Raw genomic sequence first — 9,131 nt, 5'->3', positions numbered from 1 at the left:
TACACTCCGTTGTGATCAGTACGACAAGGCCCACTTTGGAGTGTGCCATCGAGGTTCCGATGCGTGCTATTCTTGCGTACATCCTAGCCATATGATACAGGATTGTCCTAACAGAGGAGGTGGTGGTATGGCTGAGCCAACTGGATCTGTTTCTAGTTCTTCTTCATCAGTTCGACCTCGAGCACGGGGTTTTCAGAAGTTGACATGTTATGGTAGAGGTAGAGGTGCAGTGTTGAGTTCGAGCGGTACTCAAAATTGAACCTATGCTCTAGTAGGTCGACAAGATCTCGAGTCGTCTTCGGATGTTGTTACATGTATATTGTCTATGTTTTCTTATGACGTATATGCGCTGATTGATACGGGATCTACATTATCATATGTTACACCCTTTTTGGCTAATAAGTTTGGCGTTGAATCTGAATTGATAAGTAAACCACTTGCGGTATCCACTCCGATAGGAGATTCTGTGATTTCTAGAAGTATCTATAGAGGTTGCACAATGATGATTTGTAGTCGTCAAACCTCGACAAATCTATTTGAGTTAGAAATGGTGATTCGATGTGATAATGGGAATGGACTAGTTGGCCTCATGCTTTGCAAACGTTAGTTGTCGTACGAAGATAGTTAGGTTTCAATTTCCTGGTGAACCCATCATTGAATGGAAGGGGAACATTGCTACGCCGAAAGGTAGGTTTATTTCCTATCTTAAGGCAAGGAAGATGATTTCGAAAGGTTACATTTATTATCTCATTCACGTTAGGGATGCGGAGGCGAAGACGCCTACTCTACAATCAATCCCCGTGGTCAATGAATTTCCACATGTTTTCCCAGATGAACTCCCAGGCCTTCCTTCTGAAAGGCAGATTGAGTTTAACATTGATGTGTTTCCTGACACTAAATCAATCTCTATCCCTCCATACAGGATGGCCCCCGCAGAGTTGCAAGAGTTGAAGGTGCATTTGAAAGACTTCATTAGGCCTAGCATTTCACCTTGGGGTGCGCTAGTCTTGTTCGTGTGGAAGAAAGATGGGTCATTAATGATGTGTATCTATTATCGACAGTTGAATAAGGTTACTATAACAAACAAGTATCCACTTCCAAGGATTTACGACATGTTTGACCAACTCCAGGGTGCCAAGTATTTCTCAAAGATCGACTTACGTTCAGGGTATTATCAGGTGAGGGTTAAGGAAAAGGATATTCCAAAGAAGGCCTTCCGAATAAGATATGGTCACTTTGAGTCCTTAGTGATGTCGTTCAGGCTAACAAATGCTCCAGCAACTTTTATGGATCTCATGAATAGTGTATTCAGACCCTATCTTGACGTGTTCATGATTGTATGCATTGATGACATTCTGGTGTATTCTCATTCGAAGGCGGAACATGCGGGCCACTTGCGGATACTATTACAAGCCCTTCAGGATCGTAAGTTATATGCTAAGCTCTCCAAATGTGAATTCTGCCTAAACTCAGTAGCATTCCTTGGCCATGTGATATCTGACGAGGGTATTAGTGTCGACACTCAGAAGATCGATGCAGTAAAGAATTGGCCGAGACCTATAACACTGTTAGAATTTCGCAGCTTCCTGGGGCTAGCAGGATATTATAGGTGGTTTGTAGAAGAGTTTTCCTCTATTTCAGCACCATTGACTAAGTTAACACAGAAAGATACCAAGGTCCAGTGGTCTGACACTTGTGAACGTAGTTTTCAGGAGCTAAAGAATTGATTAACATCCGCGCCAGTGCTCACTCTCCCAGAAGGAACAAAAGGTTATATGGTATATTATGATGCCTCAGGTATAGGTTTGGGGTGCGTATTGATGCTACATGGGATGGTGATTGCTTATGCATCGAGACAATTGAAGAAACGTGAAAATAATTACCTGACTCATGATTTGGAAGTGGCTGCAGTAATATATGCTTTGAAGCTATGGCGGCACTACTTATATGGCGTCCATGTTGACATCTACACATATCATAAGAGTTTACAATACATATTCAAGCAGAAGGAGTTGAATTTGAGGCATCGTAGGTGGATTGAATTACCGAAAGACTATTATGTCGAGATTTTGTACTATCACAGTAAAGCCAATGTTGTGGCAGACGCTCCTAGTTGTAAGTCAATGGGAAGCTTAATACACATTAAGGCAGGTAGACAAGGGTTGACTAAAGAGGTTCATCGGCTGGCCAATATGAGAATCAGATTGTTAGACTCTGATGACAGAGGTGTTACTGTACAGAATATAACAGAATCATCTTTGGTAGCCGAGGTAAAAGCATGACAATATGAATATCCTACCTTAGTACGATTGATAGAGGGCATTAAACAGCGTAAGATTACGACTTTCGAGATCGGAGGAGATGGATCACTAAGATACCAGAGCCGATTATGTGTGCCTAATGTGGTAGGGTTGCGAGAAGATTATGATTGGAATTCATCAGTCCCGATATTCCATCTATTTCGGCTCGACAAATATGTATCATGATGTTAATGAGCTGTATTGGTGGGATAATATGAAGAAGTCTATTGCAGAATTTGTAGCCCAGTGTCCTAATTGTTAACAAGTAAAGATCGAGCATTAGAAATCAAGTGGATTGATTCAGAATATAGAGATTGCGACCTGGAAATAGGAGGTGATCAATATGGACTTCATTATTAGATTACCTCTCTCTTATCATAAGTTTGACTCCATCTGGGTGATAGTTGATCGACTTACAAAATCTGGCCATTTTCGGCCAGTTAAGACAATTTACATGGCTGAAGGTTATGCGAAGCTGTATATCAAGGAGATTGTTAGGCTTCATGGTGTACCGGTATCTATTATATCAGACCGAGGAGCTCAATTTACGGCTAACTTTTGGAGATCTTTTCAGAAGGGTTTATGCACACAAGTGAATCTCAGCATTGCATTACATCCACTCGAAGATATGCTATGAGTATGTGTTCTAGATTTTAAGGGTAATTGGGAAGACCATCTGTCACTCATAGATTTGCCTACAATAATAGCTACCATTCGAGTATTAAAATGGCCCCGTACGGGGCATTGTGTTGGAGGAGATGTAGATCACTAATTGGATGGTTCGAAATCGGCAAAATAGAGTTATATGGGCAAGATTTGATTCACCAAGCCGTTGAGAAGGTGAAAGTGATTCAAGAACGGCTGAGGATGGCGTAAAGCAGGAAAAAGTCTTATTCTGATGTTCGACGTCGTGATCTGGAGTTTGAGGTTGGTGATTGTGTTTTCCTGAGGATCTCACCGATGAAGGGTGTTATGCGTTTTGGGAAGAAGGGTAAGCTGAGTCCATGGTATATCAGGCCGTACAAGATTCTTCGACGAATTGGAGAGTTTGCTTATGAGTTAGAATTGCCATCCGAATTGGAATTTGTCCACCCGGTATTCCATGTATCTATGTTGAGAAAATGTATTTGAGACCCATCTTGGGTCGTCCCTATCAAATATGTACAAGTTACGGAGGATCTATCATATGAAGAAGTGCCAGTGGCTATATTAGATCGATAAGTCCGCAAGCTGAGAACAAAGGATGTAGCTTCCGTCAAAGTATTGTGGAGGAACAAGAATACGGAAGAAATGACATGGGAAGCAAATGAGGAGATGATGTCTAAATATCCTTACCTATTCCAGATTGAAGATAACGAGGGCACCGGGGGAACGCATGATGCAATGGAAGCTGAAACGGCTCTATGAGGTAAGCAATAGCTTGAGAATACTCTTCCTTAATACAAAATGGTGATATGCAGATAATGTATTATCCATAATGCTTTGTATAGCCTTGTGAGGCCATAGGTTGGGTTTAACTGCTTGCAAGTTTTGCTAGTGTCCATTTTATAGGGGAAATGCGGCCGGAAATTCCGTCGGAATCCACGATGAGTTAGAATCCCCATAAACCCTTACATTCGAGGACGAATGTTCCTAAGGAGGGGAGGGTGTTACAACTCATATTTGCATACATTAGATCACACCATAATTTAGTCGACGTGAATCCGAGGAGAGGTTATCTTTGAGATGATAAGAGGTTAATCCTATTGGTCTTAAATAATACAAGGGTGTATAAGAGTGGTTAACTAGTATTAGAAGTTAAACGAATCAAGGATGGTGTAACTTTTTTGGGTAAAACTAGAGGTGCTTAATATACCCAGGCAGTCGCGTTTTAAGGTATTTGAATCATATAATATCCATATCGTAAGTCTTGAAGTCAAACGAGTTATGAAACAAAAGTCGACAAAGGTTGTCGCAACTTACGTTCATAATTTTACTTAAACTTTAGCTCAAATGTTACTAATATTTTCTCTCAATTTACTTAGAATTACGGGGTCATATACCCACAAAAAGAATATATATATGAGTCTAGATTTCTACGCATTATACCATTCGTCGATACGACATCGGAGTAGAGAGATATTCGTATTTTCGCGAGACTGCGCAAGCAGCTCTCTATGGGACCCACATAGGCGGTTGAGATATATTGATATATATGAGATGCCTTAAGCCCATTTTAACTCATTCTTTTTCACTCTCTTCAGACCCTAGACACCTAAAAACTCTCTCTCAAGGTTCTCTCATGATCCAAGACCCAAACAAAGGGCAAACAAACACAAATCAAGTGTCGGGAATCCCGTGGCGCTAGTAAGTTTCTTATTCTTCTTGTTGTTGCTGATTTTTGGATGGTTAAATATCGTGTGGTAGATTGTTTTAAGTGGTTTAAGTTATGTAAAATATTCTCTAAAGTTTTTAATATCAACCCTAGGTGATATTAAGTCTTCCAATGTGATTCTAGTGCAGAAAAACCCGAATTGATTGCTAGTTTTGCTTCCTTGTTCTTGTGGCAGCATTGGAAGGATATTTCGTGGTGAAGTAAGGTCAAATTGGAGTTGTTATATATGTTTAAAGGTAAGGAACCTCTTACTCTACATGTATTTTAGATTATCCAAGTTGCGGCTAAGTCGTTGAAGCTAAAACTTGTGAGATATCTATCGAAAGGCTTGTTAGTAATATTGTTGGTTGGCGGACTATTTTGGGAGGCTTAATATGATTATTATTGATATTGTTTGGTGATTGTTTTCACTTGTTGAAATTTATATAAATATGGGAGGTGCTGTCCGTTTCATCGTAAAATAGGTTGCGGTCGATATATAATAGTTACGATTCTTAAACAATAACGATAATACCATTTCTCTTATTGTAGACTAAGGAGTCGTGACATTTGCATAGCTTGAGGTTGGGCAGTATATACAAGGTATGTGAGGCTATCCGTTTCCTTCTTTTGCACGATACTCTGATTATACATAATGTAATGAACGAGTTCCCAAAGATATTCCACTCTTAGAAGCTAGCAGTACTTACATTGTTTTCCTTCTTATGGAACAATTGATATTGATATTACTTCTCTTATTCTTATGTTATCAATGTGCTTGGTACTTCCTAATTCTTATAACATCCATGACGAAGAGTTAGTCCTAATAACGTATATGGAGGTTACCTACATTACGTCACTCCGAAAGGTCAGAATGTGATTCCCATGAGTCCAACATGCATTATATATATGTACCTATTTTACTCTACCAAGCCGTGCTATAGTCGGTTGGGTACAGAACCGATTTTTCAACCACTGATCAGTTGGGTTTTACTGAGCTCCACATGGATGGGTATGATTCTACCGAGCTTTATGATGGCCTTGTACATTTTTACCAAGCCTATTACGGTCGGGTACGGTATGATGATGCCCATAGAGGCGCATGTTTTTAAAAGTATATATATATATATATATATATATATATATATATATATATATATATATATATGTACCATGTATTTCATATCAGTCGCCCTCAGAGGCACTCAGATGTTACAGGTTGTATATTCTCTATCCCTGCTTACATTACTGTTCTTATTTATGCTTTCTTCTTGCCTTACATACTCGGTACTTTATTCGTACCGACATCCCTTTCATTTGTGGATGCTACATGTCGTGTTGCGGCTCCTGATAGACAGGTAGACGCAGTCCCCTTCACCACAGTAGGCTGCCCAATTTAGCGGTTATTGGCGAGATCCCTTCTCCAGACTTGCCGTGGTCTTGGTATGCACTTTTGTTATAGACATTATGGGTCTGTCGGGGCCGTATTCCGGCAATGTTGTAGCACTTATGTTCCTTTAGAGGCTTATAGAAAGGTGTTCGACTCATGTATAGTTTGGATTGCCTTGTCGGTTGATTTTTATTGTATAGTCTCTCATGGCAGCTTGTCAGCTCGTACCTTATATATAGCTTCATGACAGCCTTGTCGACCCATGTTATGTATGTTCATGCCATTATCTTTCATTGTTGGTTGTTCATTATTCATGTATACCATTTATGTTGATTTCGTCGGCCCTTATAGATAATAATAATAAAGGTTAGATAAAATGAACCTTGGTGCTCTGCAGGTATGGCCCGGGTGCCAGTCATGGCCCTCCATTTTGGGTCGTGATATATGGCGAGTACTAAAATGTTTTGAATAGTGTATAAGTGAAGTGTGTGTGATCCCTATAGGCTTGATTCTTTTAGTGTACAAAGATAAAGCACGCTAAACGAAATAACAAATAAGGCATGCTAAACTAAATAGCAAATAAAACACATAGACCCTATAAGCATGTTTTCTACCCTAGCCGCTTTTTAACTAATTTCCCCATCATTCAGTTTTACAAGCTATTACAGATTATTTCAAATAATTAAAGGCCCAATACAAATGTAGAATAATCCAGTAATACATCTGGGCCTTCAAACAGGCTTAGGACTTCATGCGGACAGTAGGCCCAAACTCCAAATGCAGACATCATGCCTCGAACCCTCAATACCAAAGGCAAGTCCAACATACTAGGCCCAAATGAATAACTTACTTACCCAAATGGATGCCAAACCTAGCCATACAAGTGACAAACTACACATATAATTAATTAAACAATTTTGAATCATAAACACTTAGTTCTTAAAGTCGTGACTAACAACAGCTCTAGCCAAGACATATAGACAGGATCATACTAAATTGGAAGGCACAAAGCACATATGAGGCAAGTTTATGGTTGTAATTCTAGAAACAAAATTTAAGAGTGACATGATTGACCATCATAGGATAGTAAACCATTCCAAAGAGTTTCAAAACGAAGCATGATTCAGGATTAACCTAAAGAACTTTAGATGAGGGTCTAGCAAAATCATAGAGAAGAAGCAAGTAGAGCACAACTTTCACATGAAAATGTCTATCACGAATAATGATATTTGGCATATTTCGATATGTGTTGATGTTACTTTACCCATGTTTTAACCGCTTCTTGATGTTATTTGATCTTTAAAATGCCCAACATGGTTTAATTATTGGTTTTATGACTAATTGAGTTGTGTGTGGTGAATTAGGGCGTTTGGAGTGAAACAATTATGAAGAAAAGGTGCTCTAGGTAGAGGAAGAGAGATTGGATGCGTGCACCCTTAGCAGTGAAGTTGGCCCATAGAATCCGCCTAAGCATCCACACCTGGGCAAAGCATAAATGGAGGAACAAAGGGTGGATGCATCGCATCCACCCTCGCATGCAAAACTAAGAAATAGAGGGCGAGGTGGATGCGTCACATCCACCTTAGCATCAATCACTGAAGCCGATTTGGACTAGGAATAGGAGATCTTTGGCCCACGACTTTTGTACGCAATATATAAGCCAAAAACACCTCCTTTAGGTCAGCTAACATATTGGAGAGGGGGGAGAAGCCACAACAAAGTTCTAAAACCACAGAATTCATCTTGAGTTCCTATTCTCTCTTTCTTTTATTGATTCTTATGCACTCTTGTGAATTTTTGATGATTACATGAATATAAGTGGCTAAGAACCCTATTGTTCTAGGGTCATGGGTATACATAATTGTTGATGTTTGAAGTGTAAATTGACGAAATTGATTTTATCATATTGGGTTGTTTATTTAATTATGTTTTCAATTATTTTGCTGAGTAGCTAACAGTGAAATACTATCTACGAATCTAGAGTTGAACTCGAAAGTGGGAACTCTAGATTGCATATAGAATTAAATAGAGCAAGTTCTTAAACCCGGGCATAGGGGAAAAGATTCGCAATTGGGATAGACATATACCTAATTGCCTTGCTCGGTTGCAATACATGAATTGTACATACGTTCTTGTTAAGTTTAATTCCATAGACATATAGGTATTAAGTTAGCTTGAATAGGCTAATAAGGGCTCGACAGACTCTTATGAGTAATATCAACCCTGTGAACCAACAATCCAGATAAATCAATTAGTTATTTTAAGCTAATAATGCAACATGATTGTTAAATAACCCGTGACCCTGGAATATTATCTCCCATTGATTGTTATTTAAAACTATTTAAGTGTTGTGTTGATTTCTGGTATTCCATTACTTGATAGTCTTTAGGTAGTAAATTAGACAATTATCTATTTTATAAGGAATCGATTGAATTGATAAGCTATTTGAGTTTGAATTAGTCAAAAGTTAATCATAAGTCCTCGTGGGAACGATACTCTATTCACTACTCTATTACTTGACGACCACGTATACTTGTGTGAGTGTGTTTGGTCCCATCAAGGTTTTGGCGCCGTTGCCGAGGACCTAGAAATTAGCTACTTGACTGAGTTAAGCTGTTATTACTTATTTGTTCAAGTTTTAATTTTCAGTTTGCCTTGTTTGTATTCACAGGCTCTTCTCTTGAATGCGGAGGAGTAGAAGTGCAAACAGCCTACTTCCTTTTGATCCAGAAATTGAACGAACACTTCATAGAGTGATAAAGGAAGTCGAAGCTAGAACGAGAATAGAAAGAGAGTTGGACATCGTAGTTCAAACACAGCCAATAGAGATGGCAGGTAATGAAGAGCGTCCGGTGATTGAAGCCGCAAGGCCCAATCTTGCTAATATGACTCAGGCTATTGTGAAGCCTGATATCAGTGGGCATTTTGAACTCAAACAGTACATGGTACAACTGATTCAGTCCACAAGACAATATGTGGGTCTATCTCATGAGGAGCCGCAGAGGCACATTCAGAATTTCTTGGAAATTACTGACACTTACAATTATCCGAACGTTTCCAAGGACTATGTCATGCTGACACTATTTCC

The sequence above is a fragment of the Nicotiana tomentosiformis genome, chromosome 3 (genome assembly GCF_000390325.3).
Source record: "Nicotiana tomentosiformis chromosome 3, ASM39032v3, whole genome shotgun sequence".
Lineage (NCBI taxonomy): Eukaryota > Viridiplantae > Streptophyta > Magnoliopsida > Solanales > Solanaceae > Nicotiana > Nicotiana tomentosiformis.
The sequence above is the reverse complement of the archived record's forward strand: the minus strand, read 5'-3'. Positions refer to the sequence as shown.